This window comes from Narcine bancroftii, chromosome 1, assembly GCF_036971445.1.
Source record: "Narcine bancroftii isolate sNarBan1 chromosome 1, sNarBan1.hap1, whole genome shotgun sequence".
Classification (NCBI taxonomy): Eukaryota; Metazoa; Chordata; class Chondrichthyes; order Torpediniformes; family Narcinidae; genus Narcine; species Narcine bancroftii.
The window spans coordinates 136,925,157-136,952,852 of record NC_091469.1 but is presented as its reverse complement, the minus strand read 5'-3'; the positions used below and the strand labels follow the sequence as shown (position 1 = coordinate 136,952,852).

General features: G+C 45.4%; 1 protein-coding gene and 1 long non-coding RNA gene across 12 annotated transcripts in view; one reads left to right on the top strand and one right to left on the bottom strand.

Annotated features, from left to right (window-relative positions):
• The window catches only part of LOC138764513 (teneurin-3), a 4,541,667-nt gene that overhangs the window by 1,847,874 nt on the left and 2,666,097 nt on the right, over positions 1-27,696 (top strand). The gene's annotated exons all lie outside the window — the stretch shown is intronic.
• On the bottom strand, positions 168-8,151 carry LOC138744592 (uncharacterized). 2 transcript variants are annotated; one of them, XR_011345657.1, is made up of 3 exons: positions 7,987-8,151; positions 5,604-5,733; positions 168-350 (listed from the first exon to the last, which is right to left on the bottom strand). It is a non-coding gene; the product is annotated as an uncharacterized lncRNA (long non-coding RNA). The 2 variants fall into 2 exon arrangements; XR_011345661.1 differs by lacking the exon at positions 7,987-8,151 and adding an exon at positions 6,400-6,723.

Genomic DNA, 27,696 nt, shown 5'->3' with positions numbered 1-27,696 from the left:
GCTGCGACATGCCACTACTGCAAACAGGCGGGGTATGTGATGTGCTGCTTCCATAATTGGTGTGGGGGTGCCACGATGTGCCGCTACCGTGAACTAGGGGGCCACAATGAACTGCTGCCATGAAGGAGGGTGTTGCTGCCTGTAGTCTAAATAAAAACTCTCATGACTGGAAGGAGAACATACATTTTTATTAGCTTATAACTGAGGATAGGATCTTACAATAGTCTTCAGAAGGGCTCAGAAATTAGGTGGGAAACCAGGGTAGATAGGGGCAGAACCAGCCTTCAGTATAACACACCACCAGTGAATCTCAGTGCACTGCATTCACCTCATCTTGCAGAATTTAGGGTCTGTGGATGAAGACAGAGAACATTGTGTAACAGAGTCCAGAGGACCCCAAAATCCAGCAGCAATAGATAAGCACTACAACACAGGGTTACTTAAACAGAAGTTGTTTTTAATTATAATTGAACAAGAAAACAGAATAAAACTATCTTCTTACTTAACCTATCTAACTACTTAATCCCCCCTCTAATACTAAGCACAGTTGTGTGTAATGTATATTTAAAATTAGAAAAGTTATTTTGGTTCACATCCAATCTCACTGGTTGCAGGCAATTCTTGTACTGTGCACAGAAGAAGTTAGCATTAACAGAGTTCACCAGTCTTTGGTATTTAACAGGCAAACGATTACCACTCAGGAGGGTTCTTGCTGGTTTTCAGAGAGAGATTCCTTTTCCAGGACATCCACAATTGATTACTTCTTAATCAGTCTTGCTGACGAAACTTGCCCTCTCCAGATGATTCTCTTTCTTTCAGGTCACCTTTCAGATTGCCAATCTTCTCCTTTGACCAGGCAGCCTTCCAAAGTTTGCCAGCTTTGTTCTTCTAGAAATAATTTCTGTGACTCCTCTCTCTGTTTCACACCCTCTCTCTCTGAGAGCAAAACAGTTATCCTCTGCCTGCAAAGATCACATGCTCTCCCAGGCAAGCTGTTGTCAATACTTTGTTGCCTCCTGCAAAAAGCATTCTGCAAAAGTCCTGAAAATATTCTGTGTTTTAAAATGTGTGTGTGCAAGCTGCTCTAACAATTCCTCCCAAAACACCTCTAAATACTCTGTCACAATTGATTCAGAAAAAAAAAATGTTATTTACAAATTTAAGTAGGGGTCTGGAGATCCTGGTGGAGCACCTAAGCACGGGATGGCCTTGGACTCCTTAGGTCTTCGGGTCCATTTGTGATGGAGGGTTGGTGGTTGGGTCTCTGGCTCAGTGGTGGAGGGAGATGCACTTTCCTTCTAAACCGGATTCCCTGAGACCCTGACTGGGAGTGGTTAGAATGAGCTCCGCAGCTCGTAGGGCCCTTGAGGCAATAGACTCTCTGTTCTGGCGGGTGCCAGGCCCCTGATGGAGACTGTGTCATCACTGCCATCTGGGTACTCCACATGGGTGTAAGTTGGATTGGCGTGGAGCAGTTTCACCCTTTCCAGCAGGGTGTCCGTCTTGCTTCTTCTCACATGCTTCCTGAGAAGGACCAAACCAGGAATGGTGAGCCAGGTTGGGAATGTAGTTCCCGATGCCGACCTTCTCTTGAAATTGAACAGGAGCTCATGAGGAGTAACATTGGTCACTTTACATAGTAGCGACCGGATGGAATGGAGCGCCAGAGGAAGAACTTCCTGCCAACGTGAGTCTGGAAGACCTCTTGACTTGAGGGCCAGTTTGACAGCCTTCCAGACCATGGCATTTTCCTATTCAACCTGCACATTCCCCCGGAGCTTCAGCGAGTAACCCGGCTGGATGTGTTTCCCCTTGCCAGCATGTACTGACATAGCTCTTCACTCATAAAAATGAGCCCCAGTCACTATTTACATATCCAGGATACCCAAACAGGGAAAAAATGGAATCTAGGGCCTTTATGACTGACAAAGTGGACGTGTCTGGACATGGGATGGTGAACGGGAAGTGGGATAACTCATCATTGATAAAGAGGAAGAAAGAGTTGCTGTTCATGGAGGGGAGAGGTCCCTTATAATCGACAATGAGCCATTCGAAGGGCCTGGATGACTTAATCAGGTACGCTTTTGCGGGCAGTCGAAGTGCGGCTTGCACTCCACACAGACCTGGTCATTTCTCTAACATCTTCCATGGAGTAGGGCAGATTGTGCACCTTTACAAAATGAGCCATGCAGGGTAACCCCTGGATGGCAGAGCTCATTATGTAGTGACTGCAGTTGACAAGTGTGTGCAGAGGCCCAGCTTCCTCTGGATAAGGCAACTGAAGGGTCATTAAGGGCTCCTGGCTGATAGGCGATGTCATAATTGTAGGTGGAAAGTTCAATCCTCCACCTAGAAATTTTGTCATTTTTGATTTTGCCCTTCATTATTAAACATAAATATGACAGAGCGCTGCTCAGTGAGGAGCTGGTCAGGTAGTGTCTCCAATGCCTCACCACTTCTACAATGGCTTGAGCATCCTTTTCCACCTCTTTTTCAGATCTTATGGCCTTGGAATGTCTGAGAGAAAAAGTGAAACCAGTCTGCCTGCCTGGTTGAGGGTAGCAGCCAGGGCCATGTCCAAAGCCTCGCTTTCCACCTGGAAAGGCACATTCTCATCCACCATGTGCATGGCAGCTTTCACAATAAGGTTTCGGAGGTCGTTAAAAGCCATTTGGGCTTCAGCTAAGAGGGGAAACAAAGTGGCTTTTAAGAGAGCGCAAACCTTATCAGTGTATTGAGGGATCCACTGGGCATAATATGAGAAAAACCTCAGGCATCTCCACAAAATCTGGGAATGGGGAGCTCTAACAGGGGGTGCATCCTATCAGAAATGGGGACAATGAATCCATTCTACACCACGTAGTGAAGGATAGCCAGACATTTAGTCCTGAACACACACTTGCAAAATTTATGTGAGGTTCAGGGCTTTCGGTGCGTGGTGAAAGCTCTGAAGGTTGGCGTCATAGTCCTCCAGGCTATTGCCACAGATGGTGACATTATTGAGGTGTGGGAAGGTAGCATTCAACCCATACTCATCCACCATTCTGTCCATCTGCCTTTGCAAGATAGAAACCCCCATTAGTAATACTGAACGGGACCCTCTGGAATTGATAGAGAAGACCGTTAACCTCAAATGCCATATATGGATGGTCCTTGGAATGGATTGGTAGCCGATAAGCAGTTTTCAGGTTGATGGTTGAATAGACCCGATACTGCACAATATCATTCACCATATCCACAATTTAAGGGAGGGAGTAAGCGTCCAGGAGTATGTACTGATTAATAATTTGGCTATAGTCAATTACTAGCCTGGGCTTGTTTTCCCCTTTTACCACCACCACTTCATCAAGCAGACATTGTGTCTCAGACTTCATGAAATATCGGTCTGCTGTGCTGTACCTCCTGCTCTTAGTAATAATAGGTTTGCAGTCTGGCGACTGATTCGGGAGAGGGGGGGGGGGGAATATTCAATGTGGAGAAGCCACATGTGGGTTCTGATTTTGGAGGCTCCCCATTCCAAACTGTTATATGGGGGAGAGGACCAGAATACTCCAAGGTCATGCTTTTAAGGTGAAACAGGAAGTCCAGACCCAATAGCACTGGAGCACACAACTACATACAGGTGTATTTTATGAAATCCCTTTCCCCCCCCCACAAACGACATATCTTCTATTCAATGTCCTCTAATATAAGTGGAATGCGAATGAGATGCAAGGAATATATGATAATTGGAAGGAATATTTCTAGGTTGTATTCCTGTACATTCTGTGAGTCTATGAAGCTTTCAGAAGTGTCTGTATTGATTAGACATTTAGTGGAGTGTCCGTTTAGCTTTGCAGCCACTAGGGAGTTATTAAGCTGGTGAGGTCTGTCCTGATCTTGAACCATTGAGGTTTGGACCCCGGAGACTTCTTACTCCTCACTCGAGTGGTTTCCATCATCCTGGGTTGCCCTGCGTGAGTAAGATGGCGTCGCCCTCATGACATTCCAAGATGGCCGCCCTCCTTCCTCCTCTGACGACGATGGCGTTGAGTTTGAATTTGAGTCACGGCAAGATGGCCACTGAGCCTTTTCGTGCCGTTTTCTCGCAGCCACCCTCCTTCGGCGTTTAGCGCAGCAAGTGGCTTCAGGTGAATTCAGGGTCGATGGCTTGGGGCTGGAATCAGATCCGGAAGATGTGCAGGCCGCAGACTTCCCTGGGCTTTCCCTCGCATGGCAAACCTTCGCCGATGTCCTTTCTTGCCACAGCTGGAGCAAACTGCACCTTTAGCCGGGCAACGAGATCGGGGGTGCTGGCTCTTGCCACAGAAAAAGCATTTCCTAGCGCGGGAGTGCTCCCTAGCATGGGAAGTGGCAGCTGTTATGGCAGGGGTGATGGGAGCAGCCAGTCCTAGGAAGTGGTCACCTGGGCACGTGAGCTCGCTAGCTTCAAGGTCATTGTTCTTGAGCTTGGCCTGTTTCAATGACTTGGTCAGTTCAACATGTCTTGCCAAGGTCCTTTTTACCTGACTCAAGCAGTTACTGCCTCACGTACCTCAAGCCGTATGGTGGTATACCATTGGCCTACTGCAGGGGGAAACCTCTGTACCTGCAGGAGAGTATGGGGGACAGGACAACACCTGGCCGGCTGTCAATCAGCCGACCTGAATGGATCAAGCCCCACCCAGTTGGGTGTCAATCACCCTCCAGGATATAAGCCTGAACCGGCCCTCCAAAGACTCACTCAGAGTTTATAGCAGCACAGCCAGATCTGCTCTGTGGAAGTCTTTGCTGATTAAAGCCTGTTGTACAGTCTTTACCTTGTGTGCGTCTGATTGTGTCTAACAGTGCACCACAGGCGGACACCCCCCCCCGACTAGAATATCCCAGATAATTTCTTCCTCATGAACGCGGCCTGTAGCTGCTTTGTACCTGCACTTCTTGGCAAACATCTACAGATCCAGCAGGTCATCACTGATGGTCCCTCCTGGCTGTTGGCAACGTAGAATGAGTTGATGTCTTGCTAGGACCTCGATTTGCAACTTCAGGTACCAAGCTTTGATCCCTCGATGGTGGCATCATATGCAGTGCAGTCCCTAACGACTGCGTATCCTTTCGTTCCTACCCTCAAAACAAGTTTGGACTTCTTGAGTTAATCGGTATGGAAGATGTCTCTGGTCGTGTTCAGGTAGGCCTGGAAGCAGTCTAGCTAGTATGTGAATTTCTCAGCGCGTCGGGGGACAGAGGTTCTATCAGCAACGTACCTGGCTTGAGCAGCATTTCCATCTTGTAGGGAATAAGCTAATAAAATTGTAGTGTGAATAAAAGCTCTCATGACTGGAGGGAGAACATACGCTTTTATTAGCGTATAACTGAGGGTAGGGTCTTATAGTGGTCTTCAGAAGGGCTCAGGGATTAGGCAGGAAACCAGGGTTATATATGGGTAGATGGGAGTGGAGCCAGCCATCAGTATAGCACACCACCAGTGTATCCCAGCTCCGGTTCGCGGCACATCGAGGCAGCAACCACTCTCCCTCCCCACCCCCAGCCCCCTGTTCGATGCAGGGGGGCTCATTTAGGAAAACTTTAAAACTTTACTATAAAGAATGTGACGTGTCACTCACCAAGTCATTGCAGTGGCCGGATCCCCTTTGAATTGCCAGGTTGGTGATTTAACAGGCTGCGATTTGAAAGGCGCATCCTGCCCACACGACCCAGTTATCTCACCCGTGTCCCAGGAGGGCTACCCGGATGCTGCAATTTGAAAGTGCCACAAAGTCGACGAACCAGTTATAAAAGAGCCTGCAAAGATAGCCCCTCACCCACCCCTCCCCCATCACATTTTGCAGTTGTTGAGTGTGTGGCAACCCATTCAGGATTTTCCCTCCCTGGAGGCACGCAAGAGCCATCCACAAATGTGGCAGATGACCATGCAAATATAACTTATTGCCTGGTAGTGGTTTGCTCCCAATCAACCCAACCACCTGAAAGGTTAGATGAAACAACAGGAAATATGGCTCCTTTCAAGCACAGCTGCCTCCTCCTTCGATCACCACTTGAAGTTCTTGTGAAACACCTTTTGATCATGAGAACCATAGGATAGATGCAGGCCCTTCTAGTCTGTACCCCTCCCATCCAAGTGTTTCCAAAAGCCTGCATTTCCCAATTCAACAGACCCAGCAGGTCATCGTTGATGGTCTCTCCTGGCTGCTGGAAGGTAGAGTGAGTTCATGTCTCGCTAGGACCTCGTTTTGCAACTTCAGGTACCGAGCCTTGAACCCTCGATGGTGGCATCATATGCAGTACAGTCCCTAACGACTGCGTGTCCTTTCGTTCCTTCCACTCCCCCCCCCCCCCCGCCGCATGAAACTTTCCCCAATGTCCCCTTGAAAGTTTTCCTGCTTAACCCATGTTCACCACCTTTTATTCTCTCTTAACCTCCGTGGAAAACACTTGTCTGAACTGTAGTGTTGAATTCGACAACGGGAGAGCCGCGTTGACAACTGATTTTGGGACCAGTTGTGCGGTGAACACAGAAGCTTTCGGGATGGCCCACTCTTGGGGGTGTTCACCGTTAGCTTCAGAGCACCCGACTTGGGACGGAGTTACAACAGTAAACACAAGACCGGGGCTGGGAGACTGAGCTTTAGATGCACTCTCCAGAAGAGGAGCGAAAGCAATCCGTGGTCCCAATTCATTAACCCGTGGACTGCCGTCCTCTTCAAGGTGTGAATGAGCCCTCGGGGAGAGAATGGTGCGCGAAGCCTCCCCTTAGCTGGAGCCACACCCCCCCACCCCGCTGGAGCCCGCCCCCCCCCACCCCGCTGGAGCCCGCCCCCCCCCCACCCCGCTGGAGCCCGCGCCCCCCCACCCCGCTGGAGCCCGCCCCCCCCCACCCCGCTGGAGCCCGCCCCCCCCCCCCACCCCGCTGGAGCCCGCCCCCCCCCCCCACCCCGCTGGAGCCCGCCCCCCCCCCCACCCCGCTGGAGCCCGCCCCCCCCCACCCCGCTGGAGCCCGCCCCCCCCCCCACCCCGCTGGAGCCCGCCCCCCCCCCCACCCCGCTGGAGCCCGCCCCCCCCCCACCCCGCTGGAGCCCGCCCCCCCCCCCACCCCGCTGGAGCCCGCCCCCCCCCACCCCGCTGGAGCCCGCCCCCCCCCCACCCCGCTGGAGCCCGCCCCCCCCCCACCCCGCTGGAGCCCGCCCCCCCCCCCACCCCGCTGGAGCCCGCCCCCCCCCCACCCCGCTGGAGCCCGCCCCCCCCCCACCCCGCTGGAGCCCGCCCCCCCCCCACCCCGCTGGAGCCCGCCCCCCCCCCACCCCGCTGGAGCCCGCCCCCCCCCCACCCCGCTGGAGCCCGCCCCCCCCCACCCCGCTGGAGCCCGCCCCCCCCCCACCCCGCTGGAGCCCGCCCCCCCCCCACCCCGCTGGAGCCCGCCCCCCCCCCACCCCGCTGGAGCCCGCCCCCCCCCCACCCCGCTGGAGCCCGCCCCCCCCCACACCCCGCTGGCTGGAGCCTGCCCCCCCCTCACACCCCGCTGGCTGGAGCCTGCCCCCCCCCCTCACACCCCGCTGGCTGGAGCCTGCCCCCCCCCCTCACACCCCGCTGGCTGGAGCCTACCCCCCCTCACACCCCGCTGGCTGGAGCCTGCCCCCCCCCCTCACACCCCGCTGGCTGGAGCCTGCCCCCCCCCCTCACACCCCGCTGGCTGGAGCCTGCCCCCCCCCCTCACACCCCGCTGGCTGGAGCCTGCCCCCCCCCCTCACACCCCGCTGGCTGGAGCCTGCCCCCCCCACCCCACCCCGCTGGAGCCTGCCCAGCAGTTCGGAAGGTGCTCCCATCTCCCTGCGCCGTCCAACCCGCTCAGGCTTGGAAGAGGTTCTCTCAATAGACTTCCGCGTCCTCTTCTGGGCGGAAAATTGCATTGCAACCGCTTCCCACCCCCCCCCCCCCCCCCCAAATAAATGAGCGAAGAAGGAGGGGGGGGAGCGTTTCTTCCCTCCTCACCTTTCCCCTCCCGACTCTCGTGGATCAGAGTGAGCCCAGGAAATCTCTGCTGAACCGAGCTCGTGTGAGGTCAGTGTTTCTCTACGAACGCCTGATGCAAGTTCGGGAATGGCAAAGCAGGGTCGGGGGAGGACGCACGTTGATCTCCCACTCAGTTGTTGATAGGGCTGCCGGGGCTTTGCACTTCGGTGGGCGTCGGGTGAGGACTGACCTGCGGCTCCGGGCATTGGATTGCGGATGACTTGCTTGACCGAGACGCGACTTGGCTGCTTGAATTCGCCCGGGTACCGGCGCCGAACGTGCTGGCTGGTTCTCGGGCACATCGCAGGTGATGCCCAGGTTGTTCACTTGACTGTGCACAGGGTTGAGCGGGAGGGGAGGGGAGGGGGGGGGGGGGGGGGCTTCAGTTCTTCTCATGACCCTTATTAAGTCTCTCGATATAATTGTATGAGATTCACCCCCCCCCCATTGTGTGAACTTCATGAGTAGATGAATTTCTCTTTTGTTTATAAATCATCCACATTTTAATTTAAACTTTCTGACATAATACGTCTAATTCTCAGTGAAATTCATTCTCCATTGAAGTGGCCGCTTCTCTCCGAGCCGGCAGCAATTTCCAGGACCTGAACCAACCATTGTGATGTAGCGATCTTGACATGAAGTTACTTCTTTTTAAAGTATCCACAGATTTCACCAACAGCATTGAAATATTTTGACAAATACATGATTTTGAAAGTCGATTATGATACTTGAATGCGTTAAAATTGGGGGGGGGGGAGGTGGTTGAAGTCAAAGTGGTGACATTGGAAAGTTTTTTTTTTCATTAAAGCATCTAACTGAACTAAAGTTGCACGTCATTCGCAATTGAAGGATATTTTCAGTTGCCCTTATCGTTATTGAACAGGATGGGTGAAATTGTAATTTGGGAATTGCACACAATTGTTAATACGATGGAATTCTTGATACAGTACACAATCAAGGAACGGAATTTGCCCAGGCTTCACGATAAGGTCCGACAAGGTTCCACATTCGCAAGTAATGGATTGTCCAGCAACTATTGAGTGAAGTTTCTTGTGATCACCAGAAGCTGATTGATCTTAGAGGCTCAGATACAAAATAAGATTTGCATCTAGGCAGAAGTGGAGGGCTGTGCTTTGATTTAAAACATTAATTGCCTCATTGAAAGGTAAGGGTGAACTTTCACTGTGAATGAAAGAGCTTCCAAAAAATATTGTCACTGCTGGCAGAGGGCTGAACAAAGATGGTCATTTTTTTCAACTGCATGGTACCTCCTATCCATCTATCTATATGTTTTAAAAGGTTTTACTTGGATTGGTGAACTTTAGATAATGGATCTGTGGTAACTGGTGAAGTGAAATTCAAGCCATTTGTCAAAGTCATTTCAATTCGAATTATGATATGTCATGGACCTTTCACGACATGTAAAGTATCTCTTACTTTTAATTTACTTTCATTGATAAATCTGGAGAAAACATGGCTTTCAGCAGTATTTAATTCTGTGCATTTATCTTTAATTTGCGTTTATAGCATTTATTGACCATTCCTAATTGCCGTTGAAAAAGTGATGGGGAAACTTTTTTTTAGCAATTTGAATCTGGCGAAGACGTTTAAGCCATAATAAAAAGAATGCTAAACAAATTATAAGTCAGGAGTGGGACTTGCAAGTGATGTTATTCTTGTGTGTCTGTATTGTCCTTGATGTACTGGCCCTGGCATCGAGTCCTGATGAGCCCACACCTGCAATACAGTGCACCAGTCTCCCTTAAGTAAGGGAGGGTATACTTGTGATGGGGAGTGGAACAAAGATTCATCAAATTAATTCATTAGGTAGCATGTTTGTCATTCAAGAAGTAATTTAAAGTGATGAAACTTGGTCTCTTAGCGCAGATATTCATAGTGGAGCCATTTTACAACATTATATATTTTAAAAAGGTGCATGAAAAATAAGACAGTGACTTTGGCTCAATGATTATTAAGGAATCTGATGGCGGCGGGGAAGAACCTGTCCTTGTGCTGCTGGGTGCTTGTCTTTAGGCTCCTATACCTTTTTCCCCAATGGTAGCTGAGATGAAGCGGGCATGCCCTGGGTGGTGTCTTTGAGGATAGATGCTGTTTTTTTTTAAGACACTACCTCATGCAGATGTCCTGGATGGAGTGAAGTCTGCTTGTGATATCACAATCCGAGTTAACAATCCTCTGGAGTTTATTCTTGTCCTGAGAGTGGGCCCCTCCATACCAGGCAGTGATGCAACCAGCCAGAATGTTCTCCACGGTACACTTGTAGAAGTTTACAAGAGTCTTTGATGACATACTGAATCTCGTCAGACACCTCATAAAGTATAGCCTTGGCGAGCCTTCTTTGTGATTACATCAACGTGGAGGCTCCAGGACAGGTCCTTGGAGATGTTGGCACCCATGAATTATGCCCACACTCCCTTTTGTGGGTGGTATCACTGAAATGATTCAAGCACAGATACAGAACCTTTTTTTTCCCATTGTTTGGAATTTTGAGTCAAAATTGGATTGGAGTTTATTGTGTTATATACATGCATCTGTGCACCAAAATTCTTCTTTGCTGCAGCCACAAGATACATAATTAGTATAACCTAATTTATCAAAATATACCTTAAGACAGAAGATATAATAAATATAAAAGGATGGATAATCACAGTTTCAGTTAGTGCAAGAATACATGATGTTTCAATGGTACAGATGGATTTTTTTGGGGGGGTATTCCCACAGTTGTTTATAGTTAGGGTCAGGAACGTAACAACAGAGATTTAAAAATATTTCTCCCAGAGAGTAATGAATCTGAAATTTTCTACCAAAAAGAGTTAATTGACTGAGTATATTTAAAAACACACGTCCACAGACATTTAAAAGAAATTCAGTTTGCGTGAAAGTATCATTGATCATCCAAGCACAAGGCCCTGAATGGTTTGTTCCTGTTTTTTCAAATTAAAGTTCCTATTTTTAGCCATTGGGATAGCTTGATGAAAAAACACAACAGTTTATTTTGTTGAATGTACTCTCAGCAACTTCAATGCACCAATAATAAATGGAAAGAAAAATTAATATGATCGGTGTCAAACTTCTTAAGTGATATGAGATTTGGACAAACTATTCGATCTGAACCTCAGTTGGCCTTTGCCTCCGATGGAAGGTTTCTTTTTTCAGTATCAGGAGTTTACACGTCCACTATGTAGCACTCATTCTCCAAACTTCTCCTAGCCAGTGGAACATGAAAGTCTGCATATGCTGTGATTGTAATCAAAGTACAGGAAGGCTGGAGGAACTCAGCCGGTCTCGCTGAGTTCATAGGAGGTAAAGGTGTATTACCAATGTTTTGGGCATGAGCCTTTCCTCAAAGGAAGGAAGGGCTTAGGCTAGAAACGTCAGGAATATATTTATGCCTAAAGATGCTGTGAGATCTGCTGAGTTCCTCCAGCATTCATGAGTTTTGACTTTCTCTTACCACAACACATGGCTGTACATTTGATTTTCCAGTCACTGGTGACTTGCAAGGTAGTAATCATGAAGGATTTAGTGATACAAAGCTGTTAAATAGTGTACATTGTGATACACATTTGTACAATGTGCCTGTGCACTAAAGTTAAAGTTCTTGCTTGCTGCAGTTGAACAGGTACACGTAAAGAGAAAGCATAATAGGTCATTAATTAAATCAAAAGAGACAATAAATGCATAATATAGATACACTATAAATATTTCATAGTGCGAAAGAAGTGATTTGCAATTGTGCAAACAGTCTTTTGTGTTGAAGTAGTCTACGTTTAGTATTCAAAGGGAAAGTTAGAAACTGAAATGTCAAGGGAAGGTGGTTAGACTCTCCAATGTAATAAATCATCATTAAATTAAAATTTTGAATTGCCTACTGTCATATGTGGGCCAAGAAAAGTTTTAAAAAAACATTGCCTTTCTACTACCCAGGCTAGTCAACTTGTAGAGTACAATAGTTAGTGGAATAATAAAAAGGAAAGTGGAATAAAGTTAGTAGAATAATAAAAAGGATAGCTTCACATTTAAAAAAAAGTACAAGGTACAGTGTTAATCAGAAAAAGTCCAGTTAAACAGTGCAAGGGCATTGCATTTCGTTGAAGAGCCTGATAACAGCAGGAAAGAATGTGGAGATGTGCATCTTCTGCCTGATGGGAGGGGTGGGGAGAGGAGAATATGACTGGGCCAGGTTTGACTGGTACTTATGCATAAATGAATGTGGTCTAGACCTTGTTGCATGCAGTGATGGATTGCTTCATTTCGAGAGGAGTTGTGAGTTGAAATGAACATTATGCTATTGGCTTGCTTTGCATCTTTTCTCCATTTTTGCTTTTTTGTTGTGACCATCTGTTGGGTTTTAAAAACTACCCAAATCCTTCGGTTTCCTGCTAATTTTTTTTCAAACTGTATGCCCTCCCTTTGGCTTTTCCTGTCTTCTTGGACTTCCTTTGTCAGCAATCTTTAGAATTCTCCCTTTAGAGTGCTGCTGCTTCTTTGGAATTAAATTATCTTTTTTTAAAAAATTACATGCAGAAACTCCTGCCATTGCTGCTCCACCATCTTCACTGCTAGGTTCCCCTTCCAATCAATGTTGGCCATTGATGCCTCTAGAGTCACCATTACTGTAATACCAAACATCTGAGTTCTGCTTTTCCCTCTCAGACGGGATAGTGAATTCTACCATGCTGTGCTCATTGCCTCCGAAGTTTCTTTTATCTCAAGTTCCCTAATTAAATTTAATTAATTGAAGTGCATGAAATCCAGAATTACCTTTCACTAGTGGACTTGACCACAAGCTACTCTTAAAAGCCATCTTGTAGGCATTCCACAAATTCCTTCTCTTGGGTTCCAATGCCAACCTGATGTTTTTTTCACTCTACCTGGATATTAAAGTCCCCGCAGCCATTGTAACAATGCCTTTCTTGCATCCCTCTTACCTCTGGCTGCTATTTGGAGAACTGTAATTAACTCCCATTATGGTTTCATTCATCCTCAATTCTATCCACATTCCAAGATGTGCTGATCTCACGAAGGATTTCATTTTTATTTAACCCACTGAGCCATCCCACCTCCTCTGCCCATTTGCTTGACATTCCGATATGATGCCTGTCCTGGAATGCTTTGCTCCCAGCTGTGATTCTCCTTTAGACGCATCTCAGTTATGCCCACAATGTTGTTCCTGCCAATTTCAGATTTATTGTCAGTGTGTATACATGGCATCACATGCAACCCTGAGGTTCTTTTTTCCTATGGGTGAGGCAGAATTACGATTTATTGGGCGTGCAAAAAAAGTGTACACATGTACAAAGAACTGTAATCAGATAACAAATGTAATCAAAGTGCATGTAACACAGAGAGAATTTTATAAAAATCAATAAAAGGCACAAGTAAGAGTCCTTAAATGAGTCCCTGATTGTGTTTGTGTTGAGGAGTCTGATGGTGGAGGGGTAGCAGCTGTTCATGATCCTGCTGGTGTGAGTCTTGTGGCACCCACACCTCTTTCCTGATGGCAGCAGTGAGAAAAGAGCTTGTGCTGGGTGGTGTGGATCCTTGATGCATTCTGATGGCAGCATTCTCTGTAAATGTTCTCAATTGTATGGAGGTTTTGCCTGTGATGTCCTGGGGTGTGCCTTTTGGAAAGCTTTACGCTCAGAAGTATTGGTGACTCCATAACAAATGGTGATGCAGGATGTCAGCAGACTTTTCAACACACTTCTGTAGAAATTTGGCAAGATTTCTGATGTCATAGCAAGCCTCCGCAAATTCCTGAGGAAGATGAGGTGCTGATGTGTTTTCTTCATTGGTGCCATTAGTGTTTTGGGTCCAGGAAAGATCCTCCGAGATAATGACTCCCACCTCTCCACCTCAGATCCCTCAATAATCATTGGATTGCATTCCTCTTCCTCAAGTCAACAATAAGCTCCTTAGTTTTGGTGATATTGAGTGTGAGGTCATTGTTTGTGCACCTTTCAGCCAAGTTAATCTCCCTCCTGTATACTGACTCATCATCTTTCTTTATACAACCCTCTACTGTGGTATGATCAGCAAATTTGTAGATGGTGTTATTGTTGTACCGAGTCACAAAGTCTTTGGTGTAAAGTGAGTAAAGAAAGGGGTTAAGAACACAGCTCTGTGGTGCACTGGTACTGACTGAGATTGTGGAAGAGCTATTCTTGGCAATCTTCCACAATCTCCATCATTGTGGTCTGGAGGTGAGGAAATTCATGATCCAATGACACAGTGGGGTCTTGGAGTTTGCTGATCAGTTCTGAGGGGATGATAGTGTTAAATGCTGAACTGTAGTCAATAAAGAGCATCTCTACTGTCCTGGCATTCCAGGGCTTTGCATAGAGCCAGTAAGATGAGGTGGCTAAAGCTGTAGACCTGTTGCTACAATAGGAGAACTGGAACATGTCCATGTTGCTGCTCAATCAGGAGCTGTTATATATCAACACCAGGCTTTCAAACACTTCATCACTGTTGATGTACATGCGACTAGTTGATCGCCATTAAGGCAAATTACAACTATCTTGGGCACCAGTATGATTGATGCCTGTTTGAAACAGGTAGCTACCATGCTCTGCTGGAATGAGATATAGAAGATAATTCGTGAATACATTGGTAAGTTGGTCTGCAGATTTTTAATGCTCGGCAAGGTACTCAGTCTGGGCCAGATGCTTTCCTTAGATTCACTCTCCTGAAGGTAGCACGCACATCATCCACAGATACAGAAACGATGGGATCCTCAGAGGACATGGTAGTGTGGAGGGGTTGTTCTTCTTAATTGTTAGAACCATTTCAAACATGCTTTAAGCTCATCCACCTTGTTTCAAAAATTGCATTCAATTCTGTGTCACCACCCTTCTCATATTTGTTCCAATGTTTCCAGAGTTTAAATGTTTATCCTTTTCTAAAGCATTGTCTTATTCTATATTTTTGAGACTTTATTAGCTTGTCCTACCCCCTTAGAACATAGCAGCACAGAAAGCGGCCCTTTCGGCCCTCTCCACTGAATAATTTTGTTTTGCCTAGTCCCACTGACCTGTACCTAGTCCATAGCTCTCCAATCCGTGTACCTGTCCAAATTCTTCTTGAATGTTAAAATTGAGCCCACATTCTCCACCTCATCTGGAGCTCATTGCACACCCCCACCACTCCCTTTGTGAAGAATTTCCCAATGATATTACCCCTAAAAGTCCCCTTTCATTCTTAACCCATGCCCTCTGGTTTGTATCTCAACCTACCCTCAGAGAAAAAAAGCCTACCTACATTTACTCTGTCTATCCCCCTTGGGCATACCAAAATCAAATCTCCCTCATTCTTCTATGTTCCAGGGAATAAAGTCCTAACCTGTTTAACCTTTCCCTGTAACTTGGTTCCTGAAGTCTGGACAACATCCCAGCAAATCTTCTCAGCCTTCTTTCTATCTTATTGATATTTTTCCTGCAGTTAGGTGACCAAAACTGCACACAATACTCCAAATTTTGTCTCATCAATGTCTTGTACAACTTTACTGTAATATTGCAACTCCTATACTCAATAATTTGAGTTATGAAGGGCAATATGCCAAAAGCTCTCTTGAGAATCAACCACCTGTGACACCACTTTCAGGGAATTGGGTATCTGTATTCCCAGATCCCTCTGTTCTACTGCACTCCTCAGTGACCTACCATTTACCTTTCTTGGGTTGTCCTTCTAAAATGCAACCCCTCACACTTGTCTGCATTAAATTCCATCTGCCATTTTTAGCTAATCCAGATAGATCACTCTGCAAGCATTAAACCTTCTTTGCTGTTATGCCTCCAATCTTAGTGTTAACTGCAGACTGGATGATCTAATTTGCCACATTGTCATCCAGATCATAGATATAGATAACAAACAACAATGGTCCCAGCAATGATCTCTGAGGCACACCACTTGGTCGCAGGCCATCCTGAGAAGCAATCCTAGTATCAAAGGCCTTACTAAAGTTCATGTAGAGAATATTTACAGAATATTCATCAACTTTTCTAGTAACCTCCTCGAAAACATCTATAAGATTGGTTAAACATGACCTTTCATGCACAAGTCCACATTGACTATCCCTAATCAGTTCCTAGCTATCCAAATAATTGAATATTAGATATCCTGGAACACTTCAATAATTTATGTTCTACTGACATCAAGATTATTTGCCTGTAATTTCCAGGGTTACTTTTGGAGCCTTTTCAAAGAACAAAATAATGTGAGATACACTCCAATCTTCCGGCACCACATCCGTGGCTAAGAACATTTTAAATATTTCTGCCAGAGCCCCTGAATTTCTACACTAGGCTCCTTTAAGGTCCAAGGGAATATCTTCTCTGTCCCTGTGGATTTATCCACCCTTATTTGCTTATAGACAGCAAGCACTTCCTCGTCTTTAATTCCATCTTCACTACTTGTTTTTGTTACTTCCCATTGACTCTGTGTCTGTTTCCTGAGTGAAGAAAAAAAAATGATTTCAGATCTCCCCATCTCTTTTGGCTTTCTACAAAGCTGACAACTCTGATCTTCAAGAGGACCAATTTTGTCTCTCACTATTCTTTTTCTAATATACCTATAGAAGCCCTTAAGATGTTTCTTCAGATTGTTTCGAGGTTTTTCGTGCATTTTTTAATACTCAAGTACCTTATTTGCTCATGTTGTTATGCACCTCTCTCTTCTGAACAAGATCCCCAATATCCTTGGAAAAGCAAGGTTCCAAATGCCCGTTAACTGTGCCCTTGATCCTGACAGGAACATACAAACACTACACTCTCACAATTTCACCTTTGAAGGTTCTCAATTTACCCTGTACATCCTTGCCCGTAGTAAAAACGTATCCCAATCCACACACTTGAGACCTTTTTTCATTGAAATTGTGATCGGAAATTTTCTTTGAAGTAACATGTAAACCTTTGGTGAAGATGGGAGCAAATATATTCAGCCAGTGGAGTGCCTTGAGCGTATTTTGCTCGTAGCAGTTGTTTGTATAAAGTTGCATTTAGAAGGATGAAGAGCTAGTTGATACCACTCACCATAAGGTGACTCTCTTAAAGTGTCTCCCTATCCCTGCTTAGTAAGTCTTTATCTTTATTAGTATATTATTAAGTATATTAGTAAGGCTTTATCTGTAAATGTGTGGGATTGGAGATTTAATTATGATGGTGTCATGATTTGCGGAGCAGTTGGCACAACACTATTAGCGCGCTGATATCCATAGGTAAGAAAATTAAATTTTTTTAAGTTACAGGATTTACCTGATTAACAATTAACAACAATTACAGTACGGAAACAGGCCAGTTTGGTCCTTCTAGTCCACACTGATCCAAGTACCCTCCTCCAATCCCACTTACCAGCACTCTGCCCATATCCCTCCATCCCCCTCGCATCCAAAGTGAACTTCACTTAATTAAGAATTTTTTTTCCCCAAATTACTTTACATTTTGCACTGTCTTTTGTCTTTTTAAACTATTTATTCTTCATGCAGGTGTATTAGTTAGGCATTGCAAGAGTGAGTCTCAAGCAACCAGAAAATTCACATATTTAGCATCTACCAATCCCCATAGGTAGATGTACATAACAAACTCTTGCCAACCACAATGAGATAATGGCCAGATAAACCTGCATTTTTGGTGATCAGATCAGATACTATTTATGGTCATGTAATAAAACAGAAATGAAATATTACACAGAAAATATGGCAGACTAGGATTTTCCATTAGCAATGCCTGGCAGAGAAAGAGAAGAAAAAGTCTCCCCAGAGCACCAAGTATCCGTGAATATGCCTCCAGCGCTCTTGCACCCTCTGAAGCTCCAGAAGACTCCAGTTCATTTCCAACAATTGGCAACTCCAGCTCAGATCCAAACATCTGACATGATGAAGAATACTTCAGTGCTTGGGGCCCTTTGGGAATCTACCCCACCCCTTCCCAAATCCTCTCAAATCCCAGTTCCGATACCTGGTTCTCATGAGCCAGTCTCCAGCAGCCTGTGGCCTAGTGTGAGTCCTTAGACCTGAAGTCGCTAGTAGCCTTTCTGCAGCCTGTGTGGGATCCTCTCCCACAAGTTGGCAACAGCTCGCTGCCTGAGTTTGTTCTTCAGCCACAGAGCCCTTTGCTGGTCTTACACCTCGGTCACCATTCTTGGGATCATCTCTTCTGCTTTTCCTTCTCAACAGGGGGTATTCAGTCCATGACTGGTATCCTGCACCAGTCCCTGCGAGTCTGCAACCAGAGGCCTCTGTTGTGTGATAATTAATGACCAGAATATTGGGAGTAAGTGCTTGTTTCAGTGCCTTCACTCTTTCACTCACTGAGACACTGGAGGATAGGCTATAATTTATGCTAACAAAGTACATTATCGAACAGAAAGAAATAAGTAGCATTGCTACCATGTACTTACTCCCACACAGGCAGACTGGTTCTGCCCAGATCTATTATGAAACATTTTTAGCAATGTACAAAGGACTGTTTGTCTTGCACCTCAATTCTTAAAGGTGCCCACAATCAGAAATGATGAATCTCCATTGACCATTTTGTGGAAAATAATAATTCTGCGAGAGGAAAACAGAATGGTGTTCTGTGTTTATGTGAAGAGCCTTTTAATTGTGGTCACGTTGCCACAGAAAAAAAGTTAATACCCTATTAGCATCTGTTTCTAGTTCAGTGACATTATCAGGATATAGTAATGCAACAGAACACTGAACTACAGTACAGGCTCTTCAGCCCTCAATGTTGTACCAACCCATATATCCCTAGTACTAAACCCGTAACCCTCTATTTTTTCTTCATCCATTTGCCCAAATCTCTTAAATGCCCCTAATGTTACAGCCTCCACCACCATCCCTGGCAATCATTCCAGGCACCCACAACTCTCTAAGTATATATAAAAAAAAAGACCCCTGATGCCGTCCCTAAACTTGCCTCCCATAACTTTGTGCATATGACCTCGAGGTATGCCATTCCTGTCCTGGGAAACAGGCACTGGATGTCCGCCCTATCTATGACTCTCATAATCTGTAGACCTCTGTTAGGTCTCATCTCATCCTTCTACATTCCAAAGTGAAAAGTTCCAGCTCTCTAACCTTTCCTCTTAAAACTTGGTTTCCAATCCAGGCAACCTTCCTGTAATGAGGTAACCAGAACTGAACACAATATTCCAAATTGCAGAGTTAATGTTTCACACCAGGTTTCAGTGATAAATCTCAATGCAAGCATTTGTTTGTTTAATAACATGTCAAAAGAACCCAGCCTATTGGAAACCTGGAATCGGAGATAAAGATATTGTAAACATTGATCAGGAGATGTTGCATCTCTGTGATATGAGAGTTGATGAGCTATCAGGTGACACTCAAACTTTTTTCTTTCCACTCACATACCACTTTAAGTATTCCCTATGCCACTGTTTTAATCTTACCGAATTGACTGGTTATGTGCACAGTTTCATAACTCCAAAGAAAATGAGCCAGTGACAATTTTTATCAAGCAAAATATTTCAGTAACAATTGGGTCTACAGCAGTGATTCTCAACCTTTCCTTCCCACTCAAATACCACTTTAAGAAATCCCTTACTAATCAGAAAGCACCGATGGCATAGGGATTACTTAAAGTGGTATGTGAATGGAAAGAAAAAGGTTGACAACCACTGCCCTAGATCATGATGGTTAGTGAGTTGATGGAGAACAGCTAGAGCTGGCTGGATGCAATGCATGTATTCTTATCTTTTCAACACCCATTCTGCACAGAGAAATACAGAACAGAGTCACTTGCATTTCGTCATTGTCACATGTACCAAGATAGTGAAAAGCTTAGTTCTGCATGCTAACCAGGCAAGTCAACCCATCCAGTTAACACAACAACTAACATGCAGGATGTAGTGTACAATAATTCAAGGATCGCAGGGTATAGAGTTGCAAAGACAAAGTGTCGGGTGCAGATATAACTGTGCAAGGGCATCATCTTTAACCAATGTAAGGTCCATTGAAAATCAGATTAGGACTTCATGCTCTGTCTCTGGAATCAATAGAGCCTTGTCAAGACAGGAGGGAAATGGTAGACACACTTCATATTTGGCTCTTTGACATGTAGCACAAATCTATTCTTTTCAATTTGGTTGCTAAAATTCATTCAAATGTTAAATGGAAGTTTTGTTTAATTCAGTTAATATTGAAATGACTTGATTGATTTTAGATTTTTTATTCAATCATTTTATTTTTAATTGAATACATACTAAAAGGGAAACAAAGAAGTGTCATCTTGCATGAAAGAGAAAGACATTGTTTAAGCTTGTATAAAGAAATTGAAGTTATTGTGGGTCTGTCACAGACTGATACAAGAAATTATTCGGGGGAAAAGGAAGTGACAGCAAGATTAAAGGAGTACTTTTTGTCTGTCTTCACAAAAGAATGGATGGAACACGCTCAAATCACAAGAATGGCGAGTCATCCGATTGATCAATTAACAACCTGGAATTAATTGATACCGCGTGACGGACTATACAGCAGTTACTTTTGACCTAGCCCTTCCTCGCTCTCCAAACAAACCAAGTCTTCCAACACGCTACTCCCACTGCATTAACTCGCAAACTGTGAATAGGTTCTCAGAGGCCCTTACAGAAGCCACAAGTACTACCGCCATGGAGATGCCCCCTCCTCACCTCAACACTGAGGAACTTTCGTCCCTATTTAATACCACCTGCTCTTCTATTCTGAATGCCATGGCCCTACTCAAGGAGAAAAAACCTAACCTCAAGACGACACCTTGGCTCAATAATACCATTAAAGCCCTGAGGAGGGAGTGCAAGATTGCAGAATATCAGCAGAAGTGAGACGAATGACAAATTTCCCTTGAAATTCTGAAAAACAACCTGCACATATACCAAAAGATAGTAAAGGCTGAAACAACAAAATACTTTGCCAACCTAATTTCCAACAACTCCCAAAATCCCAAGGTCTTGCTCAATACCATCAACTCAGTCATTGGTCCCGCACCTAACACCAAACCTGATGCTTCCCTTACCAAATGTGAAGAATTTTTAAAATTCTTCATAAACAAAGTTGAGAACATCAGGACCAACATTTCCCCCTCCACCCACAACCTAACTGTACCATACCTCTGTTCATCCAACTTGGATTGTTTCAGCCCATTCTCAATACCCACCCTTAGAAAGATTGTGTTCACCATGAAGCCGGCAACCTGCCCCCGTGACATCATCCCCACTCCCCTCCTGAGAGATGTTTTCGATACAGCTGGTCCTACCATCCTCTCTATCATTAACAGTTCCTTGGGCAATGGGACTGTTCCAGTTTGTTTCAAGAATGCTAAAGTCCAGCCCCTCCTGGGAAAATACCAACCTAGACCCACCACACCCAAAAATTAGTGACCCGTTTCTAAATTGCCATTCCTGTCAAAGGTCCTCAAAAAAACAAAGCTGTTCCTAGCCAATTGTTGCCCTACCTACATCAAAACAACATGTCTGAAAGATTCCAGTCAGGTTATAAGGCCTACCGCAGCACAGAGTCGGCCTTACTAAGAGTATACAATGACCTGCTCCTCGTCACTGACTCAGGGAGCTCTGCCATTCTAATTCTCCTGTATTTTAGCACAGGGTTTCATACTGTGAATCATGTTATTTTAATAGATTGCCTTTGGCAGAGGAACATGTCGACTGTCTCAGTCAACATGGGCATATTTTCATCCTCGTCTACTACCCTTTCCTGCAGGGTCCTACAAGAGTCTATTCTGGGCCCCATTCTCTTCTCCTTATACATGTTTTCCCTCGCCCACATCATCGAAAAACAAGGCATCTCCTTCCACTGCTACAGTGATGATACTCAGCTCTATCTCTCCCTGAAGCCCAATGACCAAGCAAAGAAGCAAAGATAACCAGCCTCATCGACTGTCTGGAGGACATAAAGTGCTGGATGGCTCAAAACTTACTGCAGCTAAATGAAGGCAAATCAGAGGTCATCTTATTTACCCCCCCCCCCCCCCCCCCCCGCTCACCAACTCCATCAAAATTGTCTCCAATACCCTTGGTAACTTATCCACTCTCATTAAACTACACATCAAATCCCTTGATGTGATAGTCGATTCCACCTTCAAGTTTGACAAACAAGTCAATGCAATAGTAAAAGCTTGCTTTTATCACCTTCGCACTATTGCCAAATCAAATCATTCTCGTCACTGAAAGACCTCGAGAAAGTTATCCATGCCCTCATTTTCTCCCATTTAGACCACTCTAACTCTCTTCATACAGGAATTAGTCAGTCGTCATTATCCTGTCTGCAACTGGTTCAGAATGCTACAGCAAGTCTCCTGACAGAAGCCAAGAAGAGGGACCATATTATCCCAGTTCTGGCCCCCCTCCACTGGTTACCGGTATGGTTCAAAATAGATTTTAAAGTTCTCCATTTGTTTACAAAGCCTTTAATGGACTAGCCCCCTCTCCCAACTCCCTATTCCACTTCAAGCCCCTTCAGATCGGCCATTTTAGTGCACTTGGTTGTTTCGCACTCAAATTGCAAACTCGGGAGATAGCGCCTTTTCTATTGCAGCCCCAAACTGTGGAACAACATTCCTCCCTACATCAAATCAGCCCCTTCCTTTAAACTCTTTTAAATCCGGGCTGAAGTTATATTTTTACTCACAAGCGTTTTGAAGTGATTGTCGATTGTTATCATGTTGAATATAATTTATGATCCGTACAGCACTTTGGTCAACGTGAGTTGTTTTAAATATGCGATATAAATAAACTAAATGTAGAATAAGTCTGCAGATGAAATTAATATAAAAATAAATGAGATTGAAAGCCAAGGGGATCTGATGACCTGCATCCAATACTTTAAAAAAGATGTCAAAATATCAAGCAGTTGTTACCATCCCAAACAGTATGGTTAGTGCAATGCTATTACAGCGCCAATTACCAAGTTTCTAAAGCAGTGCTGTCTGTAAGGAGTTTGTACATTCTCCCTGTGTCTGCGTGGGTTTCCTCCAGGAGCTCAGGTTTTCTCCCATCCTTCAAAATTTAGTGGGGTTGTAGATTAATTAGGATACTTGGGAACATGGGCTTGTGGGCTGGAAGGGCCTGTTACCAGGCTGTTTGTCTAAATGTTTTTAAAAAAAAATGAACTCCATGGATCGAGTGATAATTTCCAAAGATTGAAAGCCAGGATATATAAATGCACTATTTAAGAAAGGAGGGAGAGAGAAAATGGAGAACTTTTCATCAGTTTGCCTGACTGCATCAGGGAAAATCCCATAATCACTTATTAAGGAACTTTTTTAAAGGACGATTGTGAAATAATATTTCCCTGAATAGAGTTGGCATAGATATATGAAAGGGGAATTCTGTTTGACTGATAATGCTGGAAGCACTCAGCAGGTGGAGTAGTTTCAGTCATTGGAAATGGAAAAGTGAGAAAACAAGTGTGTTTGAAATTGTAGAGGGGTGGATGGAATTGTGTGATTTTTTTGGGGGGAGAGAAGGAAGCAATATAGCTGGAGGAGCTCAGTGGGTCAAGCAGATTTTGTGGAGGCAATGGAGTAGTTGATGTTTAGGATCATAACCCTCCATGCAGAGGAAGACTAATGATACAAAGAGGTGAGCAGGAAGGGTGAAACTGGCTGGAAGGTGAGAAGTGGAAACAGGATAATGGATGAATGGAGCCATGGGAAGGAGGGAGAATTTAGGGGAAGAAGCTAGTGGGTGAATGAAGGAACCAGATGGGAGAGGGTATGTCAGCAAAGAAGAAAACCAGGTGAACTGCAGCTCTGTGAAATGGGGGAGAGAGAGCCAACATAGGAGTGGAATGGAAGGGTAAGGGGAGTGGATTACATGAAATTTATTAACTTGTGTTCAGGATAAAGTTATCACTGTAACAATTCATTTTCAATACAATATAAAACGCAGATAATCAAAGTTGAAGATGAGGTAAAACACAGGGTTCTGTTGACACTATGGTTAAGTGAAAAAAAAACCACACAAATGCTGGAGACACTCAGGAGGTGGTGAAGATACATCACCAATGTTTCGGGCTTGAGCCCTTGATGAAGACCTGTTGAGTGTCTCCAGCATTTGTGTGTTTTTTCAAGGTTGAAGATGAGGTGCCTTATCTTGGGCTAATACCAGTGGTTCTCAACCTTTTTCTTTCCATTCACTTACCACTTTAAGTAATCCCTATGCCATAGGTGCTCTGTGATGAGTAAGGGATTGCTTAAGGAGGTATGTGGGTGGAAAGAAAAGGTTTGAAAACCACTGTTTTAATCATCCCTAATTGACTCATCGTGTGCACGGTTTCATAACTCCAAAGGAAATGGGCCAATGACCATTTTTCTCAAGCAAAATATTTCAGTAACAATTGAGTCTAGAGCAGTGATCCTCAACCTTCCCTTCCCACTCACATACCATCTTAATCAATCCCTTACTCATCACAGAGCACTTATAGCATAGGGATTACTTAAAGTGATGTGTGAGTAGAAAGATGAAGGTTGAGAAACACTGGCTAATACTGAGCACTTCTGGAGCAATATTGGTCAATAAAAGAGAATTCAAGGTGGGAGAGGGATGGAAAAGGGATGGGCAGCTAAAGTCAGGTTCATCCTTGTGGATTAAACAGTCACACAAGAGAGAAGACTGCAACATAAGCACCAGTTGTATCACAAAGCAGTGGAAGAAGTGTGTAACGAGACTGCACTCAGAGACAAGTGGGAGTACAAACATGCTTTTAATAGCTTACAATCAATGGCTGATGGACACAATAGTCCTCAGGTGAATCTGAGGTAAAGTGGGAAAACCAGGGTTGATATTTGGGATAGGTGGGGGTGGATCCAGGGGAGGAGCCAGCCATCAGAACAATACATCAACAATGAATTCCAGTTCACTGCATTCACCCCATCCTTCAGAATTGAGCCTGTGGGTGAAAAACAGAGTCCATTCATTCAAAAAACTAATACTTTACAAATATTTACAAGTTAAGTCTGTCAGAGGGTCTCATAATTCTGGTCAAGTACTGGAGGACTTTGGGCTTCCTGAACTTCCTGGACCCCGTGTGGTACAGGGTCAGTGGGTCTCAAGGGCTCCGACTCAGGTTGTAAGGTGGATTGGTCCACTTTCTAACCAGTGTCCTCCGGGACCCTGAGTGGGGTACTCGGTAGTTCCAGGCTCACTTGAGGCATCAGATCTTCTGTTCCAGTGGGTGCCAGGTTTCTGATCGATATTGTGTCCTCTCTGCTGTCTGGGTATGCCATGTAGGCATACATTTGGATGGCATGCAGCAGGTGCACCTTCTCGATCAAGGGGTGTGTCTTGCTCCTCCTCCGCCCAGGTAATGCCTCCAGTGCCTAATGGCCTGTACAATGGCTTGAGCCTCTTTCTGTTCCAAAGTTCATGGCTTTGTAGGGTGTGGAAGAAAAAGGCAACCGGCCTGCCCACCTAGCTAAGGATAGTGGCCAGAGCTATGTCAGAAGCATCGCTTTCTATCTGGAAGGGTGTTTTCTTGTTCACCGCATGCATGGTGACCTTTACAATGTTGCTCTGAAGGTAGACGAAGCTGCCTGGGCTTCGGTCAACAATGGGAAAGAGGTGGACTTTAAGAGAGGGTGTACTTTATCCGTGTAGTGAGGGACCAACAGTGCATAGTAGGAGAAGAAGCCCAGGCACATCCATAAAGCTTTCATGGTCTTTGGGATTGGGAGGTCTAACAGGGGGAACATTCTATTGGGGTCAGGGCCAATGATGTCATTCTCCACCACATAGCCCAGGATTGCAAGACATTTCATCTGGAACACACACTTACTGGAGTTGTTCATGAGGTTCAGGGCCTTGGCCGAATGGAGAAACCTCTGGAGGTTTGCGTTATGGTCTTCCAGAGAGTGTCCACAAATGGTAACATTGTCCATTTTGTCTATCTGTCTCTAGAAGACTAAGACCACGTTAGTGATGCCAAAAGGGACCCTTCAGAACTGATAGAGCCATCTGTTTTCCTAAAAACAGGGCGGTCCTCGGAACTGATTGGTAACTGATGGTATGCAGCTTTCAGGTCGATGGTCAAATCGACCCAGTACTGTGCAATTTTTTTACCATGACTGAAATTTGAAGGAGTGGGCACATGTCCAGGAGTGTGAAACAATTATTTGCTTGGCTATAGTCAATCACTAGTCTGGAATTTTTTTCCTCTTTTACGACTACCATCTGGACTCTCCATGAACTGTTGCTAGGCTCAATGATGTTTTCTTCGAGCAGCCATTGTGTCTCGGCTCTAATAAATTCCTGATTCCCCAACACTGTATCACCTGCTCTTTGTAGCTATCAGTTTGCAATTGGGAGTCAGGTTCAGAAACGGTGGAGGCAGGGAAGATCAATATGTGGCGTCCAGCTTTTGGGACCTTCTGTTCCGCACCATGATTGGAGGAAGTGGGCCAGAGTACTCCATGGTCACACTTTTGAGGTGATACAGGAAGTCCAGGCCCAGCAACACAGGAGCCCACAAATCCTTCAATACATACAAACAGAACTTTCAAAATTCTCCCACTCCCCCCTTTCACAGTTTGATGTACTATATAATACCCCTGGATCATCACAGAATATGAAGTTAGGAAATTAAGATAGTCCATTGGGAACACTCTTAAATTGTTCCTCAGAGCCATCACTGAGTTTATAAAGCTCTCTGTGGAGCCAGTGTCTACTAAGCAATCATTCAAATGTCTATTTACCCTCACCTCCATTGTCGAATTATTCAATTGCCTGATCCAGGATGACGATACCAGTGCTCTGGAAAACACATTGCTCCCCATGTTGACGATGACTCTCTCCTCTTGGCCTGACAAGATGGCCTCGATCACGAGATGCAGAAAGATGGGCACCGTGGTCATCTTAACTTCCGGTGGCAGGTCCCACCATGAGGTGCAGCAAGATACTGGCAGTGAGCAGCACGGAGAGGCTGAGGTGAGCACTTCAGGTCTTGGGCATGGGTTGAGCAATGATTTGGGAGTTTCACATGCAATCGCCCTATTTGGGTTCCCTTTAGCTTGGCAGAATTTCACCAGTGCCCTTGCTTACCGCATCCTGAGCACATGGAGTCCTTTGCAGGGCATTGGGCACAGGGGTGCTGTGCTGTCCACAGAAGTCACATCTCTGGTCACATGGCCGCAGCAGTCGGAGCTGGGGCCGCAGGGGTCACTGGCGCCCCAATGACTTGGTCCTCTTAAAATGTGCTGCTTTTGCCCGTGAGGTTGTCTTCTCCCATGCTGTCAAGTCTTTCTTCCCCACTTCCAGCAGACATTGCTTCACGTACCTTGATCTCACTCCTGCCACAAGGGTGTCCCAGATTTGTTCCTCCTTTCTCACCCAGGCCATGGCCTCTTCATAGTGGCATTTTCTGGTCAGGGTCCACAGTTCAAGAATATAATCATCCAGCAACTCACCCGGATGCTGCCGACGTTGAGAGAGCCAATGTCTCGCCAGCATGTCGTTCTGGGGCCTTCAAGCCTTCTACGGCCGACTCGTATGTAGCACAGCCTCTGATGGCAGCGAACCCCTTGGGGCTGACATGAGAGAGAAGTGCTGATCTCCAGGCACTATCCAAGCTGAAGACATCTTGTGTGGCCATCAGGTAGGACCGAAAGCACTCCAGCCAGTAGGGTCGACCTGGAGCATGCCTGGCTTCGACAGGGC